General features: G+C 33.5%; 1 protein-coding gene and 1 long non-coding RNA gene across 3 annotated transcripts in view; one reads left to right on the top strand and one right to left on the bottom strand.

The window, feature by feature from the left end:
• The window catches only part of LOC108361993 (serine-rich adhesin for platelets), a 76382-nt gene that overhangs the window by 34355 nt on the left and 17573 nt on the right, over nucleotides 1-24454 (bottom strand). The window lies entirely within an intron of this gene.
• LOC108361996 (uncharacterized) lies at nucleotides 13344-23410 on the top strand. Its single transcript, XR_001847391.1, has 3 exons — nucleotides 13344-13511; nucleotides 19341-19343; nucleotides 23401-23410. It is a non-coding gene; the product is annotated as an uncharacterized LOC108361996 (long non-coding RNA).

Below are 24454 nucleotides of genomic sequence, written 5' to 3' on the forward strand. Positions count from 1 at the left end.
AAGCTACTTTATTTTTTTATGAATAAGGCTATCTCTGCCAAATCTAACTAGATTTTTTTTAAATTTTTATTTTTATTTTTTATTCGGAGATATATTTTTTGGTCATCACATACGCACTAATTAACATACATACATATGTATGTATATATACAAAAAAAAAAAATATATAAATTTTTAATTAATTGCTCCATACAGACTATTACGAAGCAATCGGGTGGCAAGTACACCATTGGCTCTTCAGCGACCACTCTCTATCCAGCAGCTGGCGGTTCAGACGATTGGGCTAAGGGCTTTGTCGGTATCAAATACGCCTACACCATTGAAATGGGTGACACTGGTCGTTATGGTTTCGTGCTACCTGCCAGCCACATCGAATCGAACGGTCGAGATGGCTACACGTTTGTGGACACAGTAGCGCGCGCAGTCACACTGGGCAAATACAGTCGAAAACGTGCCTTTTAATTATGAATTAGACTAATTCTCTAAATTAATTTAACATATTTAACTAAATTTATTTAAAATCTATTTATTTAAAATCTATTTATTTGTTTAAAATTTATTTATTTATTTAAAATTTATTTATTTATTTAAAATTTATTTATTTATTTATTGATTTTTGCTAATAGCAAAGTAAAAAAGTAATGAGGGCAAATTAATTTAGCGATTCTAAAGCCAAGTTAGTTAAGTAAGGAAAATGCTAATTTAATTAATTCTTTTTAGTTATTTTTCCGATAAATTTATTTACGTATTTATTTATTTTATTTTTAAAATTAACTTATTTGAATATTTATGTGCTTGGATAATAGTAAATTTGGCCGTTTAGTTCAATTTAAATAGACTGAAAGTTTGTTTAAACAAATTAAGGCTTACAATGAAAGATAAAATGATACAAAATTAAAAAAAAAATCAAATAAATTTTCCGAAATTTTAAAGGTAATGGGTTTCCTTGGAAATGAAAAAATGGGACTGACTGCATGCAATTGAGGTAATTGTTTTTTGGTCGCTATAGTGTGTGTGTGGTTTGCTTGTAATGTACATCGAAGATAAAAAAGTGAATAAGCAAAAGAAGTTATTCCGAAAAGAAAACAATTTTGCATGTGGTGAGTACCTACGTATGTAGCTTTTTATGTACCAACTTACTTACGTACCTATATACATTAGGGTGACTCACCACAAAAAAGTCGGGTTTTTTCCGACGGAATTATAAAATTTATTATATTTAAAAACTTCCAACCTAAATATTTCTGAAAAATATATAGATTTACATAAGCTAGACCTAGTTGAAAATACCTAAAAAAATTTAGTTTTTATAAATAAAATTAGATTGTCAATATATTTTTCCCATAAAATTACATCTGATGATAAAAGAGTTGTAGTTAAGACGTCTTCGTAAAAATGTTTAAAAAATGCTATTTACAAATGGCTAAAGGGATCCTCTAAGAAGCGAGAACAGTAACGGCCTGTACCCCAGGTCCCCTCTTCGCCCAAGCACAACATTATCGCAGATTCAAAGGGTCGAGCTCACGTAAATCTTAATACTTTGCAGAAAATCTTAAAATACAATAATTTTTTTAATTCCGATGGAGAAGAGTACCAATTTTTGTTGTGTGTGTTTTTTTTTTGCGCAGAAAGTGATGTACCCTAATGTACATAAACACATATGTATATCTATGTAAAATTCATTGAGTTGCACAAACTCACAAGTCAGAATCAACAATTGCCATGAGCCTTGCATGACCCCTCTTCCCTTACTGCTGCTATTTATCTAAAAATCCCCTATCTATTATTTTGAATTCTTATTTTCCATTTTATTTTTTTGTTTCTTTGTGTTCATGCAAGTTAAGTAGTTAGTAGGACTCCTGTCTCTGACGGCATTAAATGAGCTTTGCTTAAAATGTCATAAACTGAATAGTGACTACAAGGCGCACTACAAACTCAAATACATACATATGTATGTAGATAATGAAAGTATGCACCTTATTGCTCAAACGCATCTCACGTCACAAGCAATCGATATTCGTTTCGCTAGTTGCATTTTTGGAGAATATTGTCAATAACGTGGAACATTAAGACGAAAAGTTTTTTTTTTTTGGAAAAAGCGAACACTATGAAATGCATATTACAATATTTCTTAAGATTCTCTTTACAGATGGGAATAATACTCTTGAGAATAAGAATTCAATCCTTTCCAGGAAGATAGATTATTAAAAGTCGACTATCCGGCTATTCAAGTATTTGGAGATTTTCGTTCGCAGATTTTCCTTGTTCTGGTACGACATACGGCCGAAAAAATACCGGTGAAGAAACCGCCGCTTAAGTCTAGCCAGAACGGAGGAACGGTAAAGAAAGAGTTCAATGATCGCAGTTTCTTCATTGACAAGGCAGGTGTGACAGTACTTATTCGCCGGAAAGGCCATTCCGCTGGCGTGCGTTCCCATAAGCCAGTGAGTGGTCAGTAATGATCCTTATTGCCAGCTGATGTTGTGAGTGTTCCAATTGCAGAAAAGCGTTTGAGAAGGTAACTGGTCGATGGGCGGTTTTGCAAAAACATCGACGATATGTATTTACGGAACAGCGTCAGCAAAAAAATTTATCAAAATGATTTCTTAGCCACTTGAAACTTGCACTTTATCAAGCTAGAATTTAGTGGGCTATACAGTTATTTTTTCTAAAACTTATTAATAAAAACTTTGTTGTTTGAACATTATGTTGAATTTTTCTACACAATTTGAAATTTAGACTTATATCACTCATTCAAAAGAATTCCCCACGTAGCAGATTTCGTAATAGTAGAAAACGCTTAAATAATTAAGCGATGTCTCGTTAACACGAACAGTTCATTCAACTTTGATTTAACTCTAGCAACTAAATCACAAAAAAAACGAAATTAATAAATAAAAAAAAAAAACAAAAAAAGTAAAAGCATATTTCACAGAAGACCATTATGAAACTACATTTTAATATATGGAACGAATTTAGGGATACTTTCTTTTGTAAGCATTAAATATTGCTTGATAGAAAAGAAGAACTAGCGAAAGACAGGTATGAATAAAGCGCGTGAAAGATGATAATTTGAATTTGCATAAAATTACCATTAATTTGAATTTTATAACATACTTATTGGGTCATATGAAAAGTCTTCGCGGGTTTTTGGTTGGTTGAAAATTAATTTTAATCAAGTACATATTGACCATTATTACCTAAAAGCTTAAACAGACGGCAGCGTTGATCCGGATTAACTCGGACTGCGATCGTTGGTCCTTTGTTATACCACTGCGAACGGTGCCAAGAACGAAGTTTCGCAGGTGGCAGATGTTAGTGCCGATTCGGCACTGCCGAAGAGCTCCCCCAAACTAGTCAGATAGTACAAACTTAAGCGCCTAAGCCGTAATCTAGCAAAATCTCCGCAGTCTAAGAGAAAGTATTGAGAAGATTCTACCTTGTCGTTCTCCATGCAGCGGCGATAAACGGGGTGCGGTGTGATATTTAATGACGGGACAGTAGCCTATCAGTGCACCTACCAGAAGCGGGAGATCCCTAGACCGTCCGCTCGGCCAGAATGACCTCGCAGTAGCACAAGCCCTGGTTTTCCCCAGCGTTCACTGAGTTGACCCGAGGCCCATCTCTCCAAGAGAAGTCCACAAGTAGTCAAGGGCTGTTCCTCCCTCTCTTTTTTTAGCGATATCACCTCGTGGGTGCTGTCTCATCAGTCCCACAATTTTATGCGATATTCACTATGGCCTGGCACCTATACTAGTCTGACAAGGTAATCATCCGAAGCGATCGAAAGTGAATTAAAGCATTTCCCAACAAGCTTTGAACGTACCGTAAATGAGCCCAGAGCAGTGATCACTTACCGGCATCGCGCACAACACCCAATTAATTTTTTCCTTAATAGCAACAACATTCGCCTGAAAAAACTACAGTGATTTGGAAGCCAAAATTTTAGGTCGATGGAGAGCTCCCAGAAAAATACTCCTACACCGACCCTTCTGTCAAGCTTCGACCCATGCGTGTAAAAGTTCATCGGTGCCTCCTGCCAACCACTCGTTCGAATAGGCAGGGATGAAATCGAAGCCCCCGAGAATACTAGAGTGTTGAGACCCCGAATCAGTCAACCAACCAGTGCCTCTAAGTCTGACTGCAGCTTATCGACGGGCGCTATATTAAGCATGACCTTAAAGGCCAGAGTTGGAGTGGTCCTAAGCGCCCCACTGATTCCAATCAGGGCAGCTCATTGAACTCGGCCGCCCTAACGATTGACGTGGCCTTCTGTAGTGCATTCCACCAGATGAAGGACTCCATAGAGCATAATGAGCTTAACTATAGAGCCAGGAAATTTGCTTGAGAGAAAACCTCCGTCTAACACCATTTGCATTGTTTCATGAAGCTTTCCAGTGATTGGCTGATCAGAGCGAGGTGCATATTTGACGACAAAATTTCCGCAGTGGAATCGAGCATACCACTCTTGGGTCCGGCATTCACTCACAGCAGAGACTCTTCATATGACCCAATATTTTTGTATTTTTGGACAGCAGTATATATGTATATAAATATTTTACTTTAAGCCATTCAAACCGCCCTTCGTACAAAAAGGGCACTCTTGTAAAATATTTTACAAATAGAAACATTTATTGCGTTGCTATTTTAATTACGGTAACAACAGAATTTCGGGAGCCAGCGATAACATCGGACGCTTCAGCAGCCGCTATTGCCGTGGTGATGTTGTTACCGCTTGATGCCACGATTTCACAGCTAATGATCATTACCAGCAGTGTATGAAGCAGTTATGTATTTTCGATTTCCCTCCATGTTTATTGTTACTAATATGCAAATCAATTAATTTTGCATAACATGACGGAATTTAAAAGTTTAACAGCTGTTCAGTTATATCCACATAAAAGCGGCGAAATGGAGAAAAGACATCAATGGTCTAAGATACCGCTGGGACTGTTGTGTTTTTTTTTGCTTATTTACAATGTCTGCTCTTTTGTAGAGTGAAATATAGCCTCTTAAGAAAATTACAAGCCACTTTCCTACACACATAGCTCAAAGACAATAGTACTAATATTCACAAGAGAAATGACAAGTCCATAAACCAACACAAAGCTTCACTAGTCAAAATGCTCCATCTTTTACCACCGCCAATTGTCCATGCATTTTAAGTTAAGCATTTATAACGAACGGATCGTGTGTTCGAATCAGATTACTAGTTAAAATAAATAGCGAAATTTATTATTTTAATAGAGAAATATATAAAGCCAAGGAGTTCGAGGATGCCTACAATCTGCTGTTCCATGACTTTAATGTCACTTTTGGTTTTGTGCTCTCTATTGCCGCCTACGACATTAGCACAGGCTATGCTTGAATTGCCGGTGGATGTGAATGAAGTGCCGCCGCTCAAATTTATAGAAATACCACGCACCAGTATTCTTGCGCGTATACCTTTTCTTCGTAGCTTTTTGCGTGCTGTGCGTCCGAATACGCATGTCGGTCGTAAGTCGGATTATCGCAGTGAATTCGATGAGAATTTCATCAATTATCACGCTGCTCAGTTATGGAAGATTGCATTTAATTTAACAAGCAAGCGTGGCGATAACACCCAACACACTGAAAGTATGCAGCAGTTTCTGGAAAAATTTGGTAAGTTAGTGAATTGTAAATTAACAGGACAATTCTGGCAATTGTCTTTCAACTCACCACAGTCTTTCGAAAGACAAAAGTATTACGTAAGACATTTGTCAATTTCGGCAATCTTGAAAGCTCCTTTCTGTCATTCGAAAGACTAATTGAAATATCTGCTAACGAGGAGATCTTGGCGTTAATATGTTTGTATTATAGCAAAGAGTTTTCTAAAAATTATGTATGTACGAGCATTTTCCTTTAAAACAAAAAAAAAAAAAAAAAATTAAAACAAAATGTTTTTAAAAAATTAAAAATAAAATGAGTTTCTAAAAATTAAGTTATATAAAAAAGAAATTTTTTATTTTTAAAACATTAAAACTAAAATTATACATATTTATTTTTAAAACACTGAATAAAAAAAATAATAATTAAAAAAAAATAAAAGAAATCCTAAAAACTAAATGAAATTAATAAAAAAATAGAATATTTTCAAAGCACTAAACTGCAAAAAAAAATAGAAACAGCTAAAAAAAAGAAAAACAAAATCAAATGAAAAATTCTGAAAAATAAATAAAGTAAAAAAAATATTTTTCTTCTGATAACAATAAAAGTGTAAAAATCAAAAGGAAATTTAATTAAAAGTAAGAAAATCAGTTGCTATAGAAATTAATTGAAATTAAAAAAGATTTTTCGTTTTGAAACAATAACATCAAAACATTTAAATAAAAGTAAATTAAATAAAAAATGGAAAAAATAAATAAGTTTAGAAAAGAAAAAAATTACGTTACCCGAGGATCCGAGCCTCGGACCTGTCAAATGGCAAGCTAGTGCTTTCCTTAAAATGCAAAAAAACAAGAAAAAACTAAAAAAAAACCAAATCAAATGAAAAAATTCTAAAAAATAGATAAAGTAAAAAATATTTTCTTCTTATAACAATAAAATCTAAAAATCAAAAGAAAATTTAATTAATAGTAAGAAAATCAGTTCCTAGAAATTAATTGAAATTAAAAAAATATTTTCCTTTTTGAAACAATAACGTCTACATATTTAAATATAATTAAATTAAATAAAAAAAGGAAAAATTAATAAATTTAGAAAAGAAAAAAATTGTGTTGCCCGAGGGTTCGAACCTCGGACCTCTCGAATTGCAAGCCAGTGCTTTCTTTACTCGGCCATTGTGACTATTAGAGAACGTGTACGTGTTACATTTCGTGCTATCTGTCGAAAAAACTTGTCACCATAAAAGTTGGCAAGCGAGCTATTTGCAAGACTTTCGTGTCAGAATAAACAAAATCTTTCAAACTAACTTGTAGCAGGCATGTTTAAAGCATATCCTAGCAAATACATTGAGTCAAAGGTAACAGACTCTAAACTAAATTTATGAAAACTAACATCGTATACTGCAAATAACAGGCAATGTGGCAATCGTTTAGGGATATTTGAGTCATTCAAACAGGATTTTGTCCTCCTAAAGTAAAAATAAGCTCCTCTCCAGTAAAAAAAAAAAAATCCATTAAATTCTATTAAGCGGCCAGATTCGCAGTAAAATTCGCAAAAAAAAGAACTAAAACAGAACAAAAACTGCACGCAATCAAAAATACACACAATGACATACAAACATGTGGCTTTATAAAATTATGCAAATCAAGTTTAAGGTAAAACAGCAAAATGACCTCAAGTTAACCACCTCATTCATCTTGTAACTTCTGCTCTGCTCATTCATATAATGAAATGACACTAAAACCTGTTACTAGATATTCTTTGCATATAATTTACATAAATTAGCCTAGAATTCTTGGGCCTCCAGCTTAGCGCTGAAATTATTGAATTGGATTTATTTATTTAGTTAGTTACCGCCGAAAAAGCCGCGTCTCCGTTGTATCTGCGAACGCAATCGCCGTTTGCTAAAATTTTAAGTAAAGTAAAAAATAAAAAGATAAGCGCTAATTTCGCAATATGCTAGCAAAATACTTGCACGACAAATTCCTTGTCTTTTCAACGATTTTATTACTAGCAAAGCTACCTTCGCATCCATGCCGCCAACAAAATCCGAAATTACTTTTACTGCGCAGCATTCCCGGTTTTCCAACCGCTGCAATATCAAGTGATGAATTATATGAAAATACCTTGGAAAGTTTGCAATGGCTAATGCCAGTGGACATACGGCAGTTTAATATTTTTTCACCACAATCGTCTTATCAGATTAATATGCGCTATCGCAATAGCGCTTCAGTGAAACGTTACTACGGTCATCAATTGTGGAAAGTGCATGAAAACGACATAGAAAATGAAGTGCTAAGAACGTTTTGGCAACACTTGGGTTAGTAGTTACGTATGTAGTATGTACATACATGTATTGAATTGATATGAAATTGGTTCTTGTGTGCTAAAGACGTGCACTACGTTTCATGAGAACGATTAAAGCGTCTCAGATTGGGCAGTGAAATTCTACACCCAGAAAAAGGCAGCTAAAAATATTTCTCTCAACACATTACATATTTGGTAACTATAACAAAATAATTGAGGGATTCACAACGGTGTCGTAAGTGTCGTATTGTTGTATGTCGTAAACTTTAAAAGCTTAAATAAATGTTTAGAAAACTTGAAACGACAACCAACTTTTTTTTGAAAACTGCAAAAATTCATAATATGCCTTTGATGGTACTTTGCGAACCCCCTTTATATATTTTTAGGCGTTTAAAGTTACCGACATACAACAATACGACACTTACGACACCATTGTGAATACCCCAATAGTAACTATAAACAAATCATATGTAGAGATAAATATTCTTAGCTGACTTTTTTCTGGGTGTACTATTTGAAATTTTTGAGTTAGGGAGTGTGTAAATATGTATGTTTGTTATTCTCGAACGCTAAACCGGTTCAGCGGATTTGGATAAAACTTGACATAAAGCCTGGTTTAACATATGACATTGTTTAAAGAGAGTCGCCACCTATTTTAAATTAAATTTAAATTATAAGTTCAACCAAATTTTACAAAATGGATATCAAGCGAGCGAGATTTAAAAATATTTTATTATTTCGAAAACATTTTTGCCACTTATTTAAAAAGTTGGATTCTATTTTATTAAGAAGTTAAATGATTTGCGAAGCCTTCATTTCGAAAACATTTCCGAAAGGGGTTGCCACCTATTTAAAAAGTTAGGCTCAATTATATTATCTAATATACAGAAATTTAACGAAGTATTACAATTGTAATGGCAAAGGAAATAGGTTTAAGAAACATTTATTTCGCAGGTATTTTTGATGATGGATACCACCTTAATAATATGGATGTCAATCGAAAGAAATTTAGGAAAGCTTCATTTCTGAAATATTTTTAAAGAGCGTTGCAACTTTTTTAAAAATCAAATTCCATTCAAGCGAATAATTGATAAGATAAATTAAATTGTAAAATGGGCATCAAACTAAAGAAGTTTAGAAAAATTTACTTTCGAAAATATTGTTGAGGAGGGTTGCCATCTATTTGAAAATTTTTATTTAACGATATTGGTAAATAAATGAAATATATCAATACGGTATCAAAGAACACAAAAATACGTTTAACGCGTGGTGAAGCACGCCGGGTATTTGCTAGTCACCAATAAAAATAGTAAATTTTGTTTGAAACTTTTTCTCGGAAGTGCATTTTCCAAGCTCTAAATGACCATTCAACTTCAACTCGTCCTGGACTTCTTTTTATTGGAGAAAAAAAATTAGATCGGGGATATCCACTCTATCTTTTGGTCGTATTACTGACTTCCGGTTTCGGCCGGATTTTGGTTAAACTGACCCGAAATCCACTTTTTATATAAGGCATACATGTTTTCACCATAGATTCGAATTTTGCAGACAGAAAAACATAACCTTTGTCGGAAATTTTTTTATGGAATGGACTTCCGGTTAAAATAGTGCACTTCCGGCCAGTTTAGCCCACTTCCGGTCGAAACCGGATGATGGTACANTTATAAACGGCCTTTGGAGGTACTGCGGTGAGTTGAGAGTTATCTCTTTTGAGTTAGGAGTTATTATCTTGTATTTTAAATACAAATCAATTATTAATTTTTAATTGTTTTAATGAAATAAATCAACTCCCACTACTTTTGCAGTATCTCTAATGGCAACCCCAAAAACTGGGCTATCTTTATTGACGCCGGCATGCAGGCGCGCGATTGGCTCACTCCAGCTGCCCTCACCAGCGCCATCTCGAAATTAACCTGGCTGTGGGATCAAGAGCCGGCCTACATGCGCAACATTGATTGGTATTTCCTGCCGGTAGCGAATCCCGATGGCTATCAATATTCGCGCATCACCGACCGCCTCTGGTCGAAGAATCGTTATTTCGATAGAAAAACTGGCTGCTATGGCGTAAATTTGAATCGCAATTTTGATTATCAGTGGGGTGGGTCGGGTGCGTCGGAGAATCCTTGTAAGAATTTATACAGAGGACCAAAGCAATTTTCCGAACCGGAAACGAAGGCGATACGTACATTCCTGCACAACATGCGTGAATATTTGGGTGCATATGTGTCTTTTGGCGCCTACGGGCAAGCGATCACCTATCCATGGGGTGATGCAGACTACGTGACGGACAACCAACGGCAACTGCATTATGTGGCGCGACGTGCAATGTTGGTGAGTTACTACTAGTACACACATACATATGTATGTATGTATGTGGGTATGTGCAGCAATTTTAAGGGCACAAAAAATCAATTTGCTGGCCACTAAAATGCTGTCCATTGTTTGTTCGCCTTTTCTCCAAGCTTTTGTTTGTAGCCTCTTTTACAAGTGCCTTTCTTTTTTTTATGTGTTGTTTACTTTTTAGAATTTCCGTAAATTGAATCAAGCCGAGTACCGTATAGGCACTAGCTATCGACTGAAACTTGCGCGCGCTGGCAACTCGGCCGATTGGGTGCAGCAGCGCATTAATCCACAATACGTTTACAATGTATTTCTAAAGGACCAAGGGCGCTATGGCTACTTGATGCCACCGCACTACATTGTGGAATCGGGCGAGGAGGCATACGAATTTATGAGGACAGTAGCAGCGGCGCTAAATTGAAACCAAGCCAAAAAATGAACGCCACGAAAATAGCGTGCAATGAGAAGGATAAAAGGAAAGATTACTAAAATATTAAAAGCAATAGAGACATTTTAAAAATTTACACACAACATGCTCGAAGTATTTTGGTATTAAATTTTAAATGCTTTTATTATAAATTGAAACGAAATGTGTATTATACACACATAGTTGCTAATTATTTAGTACTTAAGTTAATTTATTTTTAGCATTTAGGAAAATTTAACTAAATACACAAAAATTTACACTACATGTGGGCTTTTTTTTAATTTAACTTTTAATGACCTTCAATCTTTTTACTAAGATGGTGGGCTAAACCAAAAAAAAGCAATGCCAGCAAATAAAAATTTAAATACTACCTGGAATATGTACATAGTATGAGCGCCTTTATATTCGCCTGTATGTATGTAAGTATGCACATTAGAGTAGCCCTTATTTTTGAAAATCGGAAATCTGCGGGCGGACTAGCCACCTTGTTAGCGACCTTTAGATGGACACTCTTATATAAAAACATAGCCTGAAGCATAATGCACTTTTTGTTTTCAAACTAAGTAATTTTGTTTTATGCTTTTTTAGTTTTAGCAATGTTTCGGCCATTTCTCCGCCCATGACTGTATGCAAAAATTAATTATTTCTCATTTTAATTAGCATTCACCTTGCGATCATCACTAACAGCAGCGATTTAACAGCGATCGTAGCTGTTTGCTGTTAAATCCAAAATTTAAAATTCGGTGCATACTTATAGGCGGCAATGTCAAATCAACGTACATACATACATATGTACACGATTATGTATTTAAAAAAATACACTGTAAGCTTAATTTAGAGTTTTGCTGGTACTCCCGAAAAATTCATAATAAGGCATGTTTTATTCAACCATCACAAGCAAATAGCTAAATCTTGGTCAAATAAAACGAAATTAGCTTATTTTCTATGTTAACCTAATTTTGACAATTGTTTGACTGCAAATAGTGTCAAAGTAAGTTTTTGCCTCTTTCTGATTGGCTGAAGGAGAAAATTTCTGAAACTGAATGGCAATGCCTCTTGTTCAATATACAAGCCAAGATAGCTTGTTATAAGCCAATATAATTATGTTGGGTAAGTCCTCCATACAAAATAAGCTAATAGCTTAATTTTCTGGACAAATAAAACCCGGCTAATGTCGAGCTTGAATAATTGTTTTGGTGAATGCATCAATGTAATTGCAAATGAATTGCCTTATTGTAATGAACAAATATGTATTTCGTAAATCATTGCAGATACTGAAAAAAGTTCTTTAACTATATCTGAATTCATCTGGATAAACCTTAAAATGACATAATGATGTGATCGAAAAATAGAAATCTGCTAAATGAAGAGTTTGATATACGAAAACCATATGGCTAGCTTAGAGTGGTTAAAAATTGGAAAAAGTTGGTCACGTAGTATGGGTACGTTCCCATACCGCACCACCTGAAAGTCTAAAGAACTTTCACAAAGAAATTAAAAAAAAATTAAATAGTTAATTGCCACGAAAGATTAAATTAAAACCTATCTTTAGCCCGCGCAATTCAATCAAAGTGTATGAATTATGAAAATGAAACTTTGGCTTGTAATATCTATGTAATGCGTTAATTGTTATAAACAAAACGATATGTCAAATTAAGGGTTATTAAATTTAGTACCTCGCGTTTATTTATCATTCTTCAATAAGTTTACAAGTTTTTAAGATATTAAGATAAAACTTACAAAAACTATAATTTTCCCTTATGATTTTTCAATTCTCCATTATTTCAGTAACCAAGTGAAAAATACAAAAAAGTGAGACGAGATTTAATTTATACGTTTTAATGTTTTGGGATGTTAATATAACACTGAAAGGACCATGGACTTGGTCACGCCGATTTGGTCAGATTTCAAGATCGTGGTGAATGTAGTCAAACATGTATTTCAAAGATAAGGAATCGTTCGATTAGTTAATAGTAGTTTCGTGCATCTATGTATTTACATACATCAATATCATTCAATTAGGGTGAGAAACGGCCAATTTAAGTCCATTTATGCAGTCTTGAAAATTAGAGCGGAATGGTTTTACTAGTCACCGAAGAAGCACATTTTTCGCGGTTTCTAAATTTGCTTTCTAATATGAAAGTAGGGGACGTGCAATAAGTGTTTAGATTTACATAAATATTTTAGTTAATTCCATTATGTGAAAAAGTGAGAGTAGGTAAATGCGATAGTCTTCAACATATCCTGGGAAATCCTTTTGAGGACTCTCCAATTGGACGATATTGATTTGCATTCAGCTTGAACGAAAAAAGTCACTCCCTGGCACACTTTTCTGTAATCCGGTTCTTTTATTTACATAAAAGCTATTTATACAATGTGCAATTACCAAGTGAACAATTAAAATTTTAACGATAACCTAAGAGAAATGATATTTCACTTTATCTTTTGCGTTAACGGATTCATTATCTAATAATATGCACCAAACCTTTGTGCTGAACCCAGAATTTTTAACAAGAATTGGTCTTATCCGACTAGTGTGCTGTAGGTCACTTGGCGGTCGATGTGCGGGCTCTTACAATTAAAATAAAAGACTAATATTTTGCAGGCTTGGGGTGCGTTCAGAAATGCATCAAGCCAAAGCATCAGAGTCTTTTATTTCTAAACTATAATTGATGGAAATGTTTTATTTGAGCAACTAAGTTCCAATTCGGCTTTTAACCGTCGTTGCGCATATTTGACATTTCCATCAGTTATAGTTTAGAAATAAAAGAGACTGATGCTTTGGCTTGATGCATTTCTGAACGCACCCATAGTGAAGTGTTGTAAAAACTCATCAATCCATCTTTACGCTGATGATACGCAGCTGTANGTTGTTGACTTCATGCAACAATATATTTTCACTATTACCAAGGGATTTGAGAAAAATTAGTTTTTCGACCCGCCCTAGAGTACATATATGTAAATTCAAAATTTTAAAGCCGTTTTTCTCGAGTTTTGCTTTTATGAGTATGTACACTCGGCAAAACATTTGTTTTTCAAATATGGACAATGGAAACACTTCCTCATCAAAAGTTTATTGATTTCTGGCGAGATTTAATTTACTGGCATTAGTATGGTACTTTACACACATACATAGTGTGATATTTAGACATACCTAAATATTACTAAATAGTACGTAAGTTTATGAATTTTTAGTATGCAAAGTATTTTAATACAAAAGTATGTATGTAAGTATGCCCATCGCTGACTTAAAATATAATATAAATAGTTATTGGCATAAGCGCTTCGAGGAAATTCCATAACGAAGTTATAATGCATCAAGTAATATTATTGGACTTACCCAAGAAGATTTAAAAAAGAGATTTTTCAAATGACTCGTATGCACGATGAATAAGAGGATAGGATTCAGAATATGTTTACATCTAAGTACTTAGTGTTTAAATGGTTTTTTAATACTGTATTAACTGTTGCTGATTCACTAACCATACCACTATGATTTTATTAATACATTTTTTAACATTTCCCATTAAACACGCAAGACAACGCCCCGAATGTGAGGGCTTTTACAGAAATGCTATTGATGACTCTCATCACGTTTTCTTAAGTGTAAAATATTACAATATTGCAATAAATATGCCGGTTAGGATTTTGTTAAATTGTAACTTTCGAACATTCATATATATATTTAAGGTCGCCGGTAAAGTTTATTAGGTGTACACATACATACATATGTACATATGTATGCATATACAAATTTTAAACTCGGCTTTATTTTGCAGCCATGGGTTTTTGTCTGACAAAAGTGCTATGTTACACAAACATTTAAGGCAAATAAATTTAGTAAACATTTTACGACTATTTAATTTATTGCGACTTAGACAGCAATAATATGTACACCAACAAAAAAGAAGCAATCGTTTGGACCAAAATATTATGCAACTAAATTAAATAATTGTTGAAGTAATTAACATATGAAACTTACGCACAACCAAAGGAAAACAAACAAAACAAAAAACGGCCGAAAGCGCTTATTTATTGGAAATTAGAATGCAGACAAAAAAGCATAAAATCAAACAAAAAAAAAAGTTTTGAATCCATTGACATAGTGGCTGTATACTCAAAGACAACATACATATATGTATATGTACATGTGCTTATGTATGTATGTACGTTAGGGTGGTCCAAAAATGCATTTGAAAAAGTAAAATCTGAATTTTAAACTCTCCCCGCCTAGGATCGTTCTAAACCGAAAAAATTATATGCCCGTCTTTTTTTTTACTTTGAAATCAAAAAATATTTAGAGGTCGCTCAAAGCGCTCAACGTTTTCCAGGTATTTTATGTATGGAAAAAAACAAGTTTTCGTAGAAATGGTGTAGAATTCTTGAAAATCAATAGTAGGTTTTCTGACCGATTTTATTCCAATATTTTTCCGCTAATTACGTATAAAAATATGGTCCATTCTACAACAAAAAAACATAAAAAATATAATTCCTAAACTTTGTGCAAAACTAGCGAAAATTCAGTGAACTTTTTAATCAGATTAAGCAGGTTTGTAGCCCAATCAGTTTTATTACAATAATGTGCAAGTTTTAAGTAGCTAGGAATTACCGTTGTTTTTTGGTAATTTTTTTCACGTAGTCTCTTCCATACAAACATTTCTTTTCGAAAATACTTTATATGGAAAAAATCCAAAACACCTTCAACAAAAAAAAAATTCTCAAAAATCAACGCGATTTTTGACTAACTGCGAACTAGCATTTTTTTGCTAGAATTTAATGGGCTACAAAACTGCATACTCATCTGATTAAAAAGTTGAAAATTTTGATGAAAATTTTCTGAATTTTCGCGAGTTTTGCACAAAGTTTAGGAATTATATTTTAATGTTTTTTGTTGTTGAATGAACCATATTTTATACAAAATTGGCGGAAAAATATTGGAATAAAAATTGTTGCATATATTGTGAAAAAATTGCTGTGCCAATACTTTGTTCCGGCAGTGTAATAATGAGATCTTTGATTCTGTTTTTAACTTTTTTCAAAAATTTATTTAAGAAAAACTTGAAAACCTACTCCGATATAGACTTATAAGGTATCACAGGTATCATTTTCTCACCCTTTTTGTTTCTTTGCAAAAAAACTCATTCACGTCCTTTTTTTATTCAATACCAACACATCTTAATTCAACATGGAATGACACTCGTTTATCTTACCTCCCTTTTTCATATTTTGCGTGAGCTTATTCGCAAAGAAATTAAAAGGGTGAGAAAATAATACCTCATAAGTCTAAAAGGTAAGGTTTTGCTGAGTTATTTAAGTTTTTCTTAAAACAGTCTTTGAAAAAAGTGCAAACACAGCATCAAAAATCCCATTATTATGATTCCGTAGAATTTTTTTTTATATTTTTATGAAAACTTTTTAAGCTTAAACTACTCAGTCATCTGAGGTAATTTTTTCAAAAAATATTTAAAAACACTGTTTATTTGGTGGAAACCTTAAAATATAATACATAGATTTTATAATTCCAGTGGAAAAATAGTACCGCTTTTTTTATGGGCAGTGATGCGTCTACTGTACATAAGTTGGCTATGATTACTCGGCCGTGCTATCATGGTAGCACAATGCCGCTAAGTACATTTTAAAATTTTCAGGCAATAGCCTCATGCGATTATCGATTATACTTTTTGTTGTTTGTGTGAAATATTTTATTTATTGAAATAAAAGTGAAAAAAAATTTTTTGAGTGCTTTGAGTGACCTCTAAATATTTTTTTTGATTTTTTTTTCGATATAGATAGGGAGTGATAGCATTAAAATTCCGACTTTACTTTTTTTTGACCAACCTTATGTACATATGTATGTATTTTTTTTGGGCGCCCTTAAGTAGCGTATCGCTGATTTGAGAAACGTACCAAATATCAACACTTTCACTTTCAATGAGTAGAGAGATTTCGTGGAGAAGATTTCGTTATATTCGATTGGTACACATTTGCATACATACATATATACAATAGTAGACTTACATACTTATGTGAACACAGTTACGTTCATGGAAGACGTAAATAGATAAAATCTGCAGATGAAGTGATCTTCATTAATGGTTCGTTAGGCAACAAAAAAAAACTACCAAATTTTCAATATGCAACAAATGAGCTTAAACGAAAAATAGATTTAAAAAAAATATAATTGTGCATTTTATAAATGATGGCAATGATTCGTTGAAAAATAGAAATATCAAAAACCACAGAAAAGGCTGCACACACAAAAGTGGCAAAATAATTAATTATAATGAATGTTCAGTGAAATGAGAAAGTAACAAGGGATAGTACATACATACNCCATTTGGAAAAATATCTATTCCAAATTTAAAAAGTGTCAGTCGGCATTTGAAATTTTCCATTTAAATAATATGTAAAAAGTTTTTTTTTTTTCATTGAAAATGTTATAACTATTGAACCGTTTGAGATAAAAATTGCTAGGCATATTCTTGTAGGTCATTCAATTCCCTAAATGGGAGAATTTTCTTCTCAGTAAATAGGTTAAGGCCATAAATTATTTAGCTTAGATTATTTGGTTCACCCTGATATGTATGTATCAGACATCTGCAGCGAGTGCATGATTTTCGTGTATACTCGATCATCTAACAAAACCCGTTTTGCATCGTTCTCTGTATACGAGCAGAAGTATTGTTCGTTATCGACTGAGCTCAAGACGAACATGTTGGCCACAACACCCGATTGCTTTTCATACATACTTGATTGGGTTCGGGTGCTTTGCAGCTCAATATACCCGGGTGTTCGAGTTTCAACCCGAGTGTGCACAAAATTTTCTTGATTGGCTTATGACGTTTTTGTTTCTACAAAAAATGTTGCCTTCTCATCGCGGTGTTCTTAGTTTTTGTGCGTAGAGGGTAAAGAGAAGGTTGAATTTTTCGGTAGTTTGTTTAAGTGTACATTTAACCATTTCTTATATTTTTGCTCATACAAAATGCGGCATCACGACGCCTACATCCATTTAGGTATAAATGTGTGTAGATCGGCAATGCCCAAGCCCTATACACTCGGTGCACATTTATTTTTTGTTAAAGTACTTATGTACCTACATAGTTTTAGGCTGTGTTCTAATATATACACACACAGCTTTCCACGCGAAACTATACGAAATAGATGCAAAAACATTTTTGTCTACTTCGCTTCTAATTTTTTCATTGCGTATGCACAAGCACAAAGCAACAACATTTTCGTATGCTTTGTGGGAACATATTGGCGCCAGTTACCTTCAGCGTAAATTTCTTTGTTGTCCTGCATTTTATCGCAATGTTCGGGTGTCCGTTTCATTGTTACACAAATTTTCGGGTTAGCTGCGGGTGTCCGAGTGTGGTGTTCGCTTGTGCTCAATTTATAGCGAGGGTGATCGAACAGACTCGTTCGTAACCAAAGCAGCTGTCGGGTATGCATCTCGATCGAACACATAGTAGCCGAGTGTGGCGTTCGCTTGTGCTTGATTTTTAGTGAGTGTGATCAAAAAGGCTCGATCATACTCAAAGCTGTTCTCTGGAAAGAATTTATTAACAATCGAGGAAGTAAAGAAAGGAAAAGAAAAAATAACAAAATAATTACGAATATGTTTGTGCGCATTTGGGTGCGTACATATTAGGGTTGTTGCAAATATTCGTATTCGCATTCGCAACCAGTCACAGAAGAAGGGATAAAAAATGCATTACAAAAACTTACTACGAATAACACTGAAATAATTTTTGAAACAGCCAAAAGAATAGGAATGAGGAATTCTTTGGAAAATGCTTTAGAAAAACCTGAAGCATCTGGTTCGCATAGTAAGCGGTGTTTAAAGAACGATCTTGTCATGATGTTGCATTTTTCAAGTGAAGATGAAAGTCAGGAGGTTACATCCGACATTAAATAGCATGTGCATACGCGGATGTCTAGATTTTCACATTCGCAACATCCCTAGTACACACATACATATGTATATATACATTAGACATTATTATATTTGAAGACGCCCGCCAAAATATTTCGGAAAAATATTAAGATTTAAGCGAGCTGGACCGATTAGAAAATTTCTCCAAAAATTTAGTTTTTTCTGAATAAAAATAGTTTCTTCAAGAACTTTTGAAAAAAAAACCCTTATATGGCAAAACGGGTTAAGCTTAAAAAATTTGCATAAAAACATTTAAAAAAAATTTAAAAAATTTTTGAGCGGAATCGTAACAATGAAATTTTTGGCGCTGTTTTTTAACTTACATACTACATACATATGCACATACCCATGTATGTATGTGATCTACTTGGGTAATGAATAGAACTTTCTTTTTTATTCAATTACTTTAACAATTCTAGTTTAACACCAAAAAAAATAATATTTGGCAGTCTTGTTTCTTCAGGTCATTAAAAATTTATAAAACATATGTACATATGTATTTATTTGCTTACAAATCATGCCACACGAAGTAGAATAAAGTAAAAACAGCTGAAAGCAATTCGTTGCTTTCAGTGAAAGAAAGTAGATTTTTCTGTTTATTCTTTTTATGCAGCAGATCAAATTAACCACGCCAGATTTCAGCTGGTTGGCCACAAAAGTTATCCAAGTACTTCATTAAGTAAAATTGTAAATCAAGAACTTGAGGCAGTGCAAAACGTGAAAGTCACAACAGAAAGTGTGAAATTAATTAAGATAAAAACTTATGAAGGCAAAAAATAAGACAAGTTTTTAGTAGGAAAACTATCTGTGTTGGTATTTAATTACGCATTGAATTTGAATAAAAATAGATACATATGTGTGTGGGTAGAAAAATATTTACATACATATTTTATTAAAGAAATACAAATCTACAGAAAACTGCATTTACAACATTAAATACCCAGATTTAGTATACGAAAATGCCAATTTTTCCAATATTTAATTCAAGTCACAACCATCAAAAATTTTACTTGCATACAAAATATGTCAGCTAATCATTTATTGGCACAACGCGCAGCACGTAATAATATTTCGAACTGTGTGCACTGCGAGAATAGCTTGTAAACCAACAATTAAATTAAACCAATTTTATCTCGGAACAAACAAAAAATTTTAACAAACTGTTTAGGGGTTTTAGGTGCTTTTTAGAAAAGGAATTAAGCGCGCCCACTAGAAATAGTGCCTTTTCCGGCAGGGTAGTTATGTATACATATATGTAGTTCTCGTGCTACCTCATAAATTGGTAATATGTAGTGTGGAAGTGACTTAGACTGCTCATGTGTACATTTACATGCGCATTAAAAATGTGTGCAATATTTACATAAATGCCACTTAGAATACTAAATTCGGTCACAGTCGCTTCAATGCGGCATTAGAATTTCAAGTTTATGCGATTTTTTGGAAACATTACAAATTAAAATAAAATAAAAATAAACTAGATTTAAACGTACATCGGACAAAGTAAAGCGAATTCAGTCAGAGGTCACTTGCTACCAGAAAATGTGGAGAAATGCTTTAAAATTTTCACAGTTAAAGCAACAAACGTTTTGCTGTCGTTGAATTGGGTTTTTGATGGATGGATGGATTAGCCATCAGTTGCGTTTTATTTATGCCAGTTACGTACATACATACATGCATACTTACAGTACATACATGACATACATAGTCATTAGCGCACACAAGGGGTGGGTTTTGGGGTTCAAACCCCCCCCTAAAGCTAATAACCTCAAATACAAACTGTATCTTAAAGCTAAGAATCTAGCTCTCAAGGAAATTATAAGAAATATTTATTATAATTTCTGTTGCTTGAAAAAGCGCTTTGCTTTTGCTGTAAATTTCCATGAGGGAATAAATATACGAGTATTTTTTTCTTGAGAGCTGCAAACTGATTTAAAACATTTTGGTAGAAGAAAATTTCTTTTCAATTCTCGTCCGTCGTTTTATATGAATTTTTCGTTTTTGTTGAGAGTTCAGTTAATTTTTTCGGTATTTGAAATATTAAAAAAATTTAGCAATCGTGAAAAATCACCATCTCTATCGAAAACCAGAAATCGAAAAAATGAACATAGAAGTGCAAAAATTCATGGAATCAATAAATTTATTTTTACTGACTCTTTTTTAAAATTTTGTATTAGGTACTTTTGAAAGTTGAGCGCATCTTGAGTTTATAGAACTTTTTATTAAACAAGTAGTTTTTAAGGAAAGAACACAACCGACTTCAATTCTCATATACAAATTTAGGGGTACCGTTAATTTCTTCATGATCCAATCATCGGATCTCTAAACCAAATTACGGGACGACCCTTGAGGTACCATCTTTCCAATAAAAAAAGGATTATTGAAATCGGTTCACGTGGTAAAAAAGTTATGTATTCCGGCGAATTGATAACCTCCCCTTTTTTGAAGTCGGTTAAAAGTGTTTGAGTTCTGTTAATCTTATGTAAATAAAGTGCAGTTTATGAATTTTAAAACGTTTATTTATTTATTACATACTGTACATAAAACTTGCATAAATGTATTTTAAAGAGCGTATTATCAAGCAAATTTTCAGTATTTTCCGGTGATATATCTTCAGAAATATAAAACCCCCCCCTAAAATATATTCCTGGGTGCGCCCCTGTACATAGTACATATGTACTATGTATAATTCTAATTACCCTTAGAAAGTGAAATGCTGCATAGTCTCGTTCTGTTTTAATAATGGAGTGGCTCCCCAAATGTGATTTTTACTTAATTAAGGGCAATTAGTCAATGCAGAGGTCCCCCACTCATTTTAATAAAAACGGAAGAGTGACACGAGCCGAACATGTCCATACACTTGTGATCAGCTAATAAGGTCAGCAGCGTGTTGATCAATTTTGACTAATTTTCTTTTGTTTATTTAATGTCTATTATTTTTTCATAAAAGTCTGTATCATTACATAGCAAGCACTATACAAATCCAAGTTTCAAACGTCATGTAAAAATTATAAAATATTCGAATTTTTTTAATTTGCAGTTCTATAGCCCATTAAGTTGTTAGAAAACCGCGTTGATTTTAGATATTTTTTTTTTCTGACGGTATTACCCATTTTTCCCACACAAAAAAATTGTTGAATATACATACATACTTTATATGGAAGAATATATGTACATAAGTTAAAAAAAAGATCCCAAAAATCAATGCGATTTTTAGCAACTTCAAACTTGCACTTTATTGGAATTTAATGGGCTATAACACTGTATACTCAAACAAATTCAGAAAGAGCTCAATAAAAAGTTGAAAATTTAGATGAAACTTTGCAGATTTTTTATAATTTTTGTACAGAACAGACGAGTCTACCTTTCAAATGACAAACACCATCAAGTTTGTCTGGCCCACTAAAGGCAGCTACCTGCTCCAGCGATCTGTGAAACATCCAAGCAGAGTTCATTTTTGGGGATGCTTCACAAAACAAAAGTTTTGTAAACTAAGTATTCTTTATATCCTGGTTTGTTCTTCAAGAGAACAATGATCCGAGACAAAAATGAATGAGTAAATGAATTTTTTCATAGTCATATGCTGAAAATTGGGTAAGAAGCATTCGTTCAAGTTGATTTTTTTTTAATGCAATGATGCTTAACAGACTGGTCAAAATCAAACGTTTTTTATGTTGATAAAATTAACTTATCGAATTCTCTACGCCTTTTCAAAAAATGGTTTTCTTGTTTATTTCTTAACCAGTTTAGAGAATAGAGCTCATGAAGTAAATTTAACATTTGATGTGTAGTGGGCCTTTTTGGTCCACTCTTGAAAATATGGCTTATACGGGGTTCACATTTTCTAAGGGGCGCCGAAAATGGATTAGGAATTTCGATTAGGGCGAAAGAAGGCGGCCGCGGCACTTCCATTCATAGGTTGTTTAGGGTTCGATTCCTGGTCCGAGCAACATCAAAAAAAAACCTCTGGCATAAAAAATGGCTTTTCATCAAAACCAATTGCCTTTTGGTTGCGTGACAAGGCGCACACCCCAAATTGTAGGAGAAGCTCAGTCAAGTACTAGCAAATGTGTAAACGTCAAATATTAATTTTACTTTTTTTATTAGAAATATTTTTTTTCAAAAAATAGGAAATTTTAACACTGGGTAGAAAGAATTTTTAATAAAAAATCTTCAGGTTACCAGTATTCGACCCTAATTTAATTGTACTAAATTCTTCCAACACAAAAGCATTTTTCCAATTTTTTTTTAGTTATGCTTTACTTTGAAAAAATTAGGGAGTTCATATTCGCCTTTCAGCTCCAAGTTAATTTAAAAAAAAATAATTTTTTTCATTCATTCATTTTCTTTTATATAAAAAAAATATCGATCATGCTTTGTATGGAAGAAATGCGTGTCATTGCCAGCAAAAAAAGATGCCAAAATTCAGCAGTATTTTGTAGCCACTTGAAGATTTAATGGACTTTAAAACCGCATACTAAATTTTTTTGTAAAAATTTTAATAAAAAGTTCGAAATTTTGATGGAATTTTTTTGAATTTCTATAAGTTATATACATGGTTTGAAATGTCGATTTATATAATAGTTTTTGCATGAAATTTGGCACTTTTTACGAAATACGAACTTACTCAAAATTAAATATTTCTCTCCATTAGTTGATATATGAAATGTGTTTTATAAGTGCATGTATATAATTAAATTCGTGGAACTACATACATATATACTACTGCATACTTAGTAAAATTTTACACTTAAAGCTATTTTTCAAGTAAATTTTAAAACGGGGCCTTGGAGCGAGAAAACTGCCAGCTTATCACATTTTTATTACTGAATCATGCTGTCTTTGATCCGAAATAGATACCAGCGCGATTCACAATAAATTTCAATTTTTTTTTCTAGTAAATAGTAGAAAGCTGGCAAAGCTATGTAAAAAACAAATGCTAAACAAAACAGAAATTTTGAAAGTCTGAAAAATGTGTTTTTGGTTTTTTTTTTCTAACCACAAATTGTGAACAACAGAAAATTATAAGTGCACAAAAATCGAAATAATAAAAGAGAAGTGATTGTCAAAAGCGTTCCCGAAGTAGGAGATAGCAACCATCGCGCGGCGATAGAGTCAAGTGACTATGCAGTGAGCTACATACAGACACACATATGTACATACATATGTATGCATATAAATGCAACAGCAGCCACAATAGGGATACCAGATGTAAACAAACCACAAAAAAACAACAAAGCAACAATTTTTGAGCGAATTCATCGCAGCATAAAATAATTCAAAAACAAGAGGAAAGAGTGAAAATTTTGCATAAACAACCTTAATAAAAGCAGCGAAAAGCTGTAAGAAAATCCACGAAAATTGCACAAATAAATATTTAACGCATTGTTGTTGTTGCCTACGCATAAACAATCAATTTTACGTTTTCCGTGCGGCGCCTGCTGGCACCATTATACTACATACAACGCAGCGGCGCGCTGCTAGAGCAACTGCAATCAGAGCAACATTTGCCATTGCAACAGCAGAGGCGGGTAGGCAACAGCCCCTTTCACAGCACAACAACAATAACAATAAACGCATTTACATATATCAAATAACAATACAAAGTCATAATCAACAACATTGCACTGCAAGCACCCAACGAAACTCAACGAGTGAAACGCCCGCTTATACTCAGTCAGCAAAGCGCGCGCCCCTGACGGTGCCGCGATCGCGCTGCTCCAAAGTTCGAAGCTCCAACTGCGTGCGCCTCACTCAACGCCACAACGATTCATTGCGCGCGCGCCTGTACGATTGATAAGCGAACGCGCACAGTATAAAAA

The sequence above is a fragment of the Rhagoletis zephyria genome, unplaced genomic scaffold (assembly GCF_001687245.7).
Source record: "Rhagoletis zephyria isolate East Lansing unplaced genomic scaffold, Rhagoletis_zephyria_1.1 Rzeph_scaffold_00906, whole genome shotgun sequence".
Lineage (NCBI taxonomy): Eukaryota > Metazoa > Arthropoda > Insecta > Diptera > Tephritidae > Rhagoletis > Rhagoletis zephyria.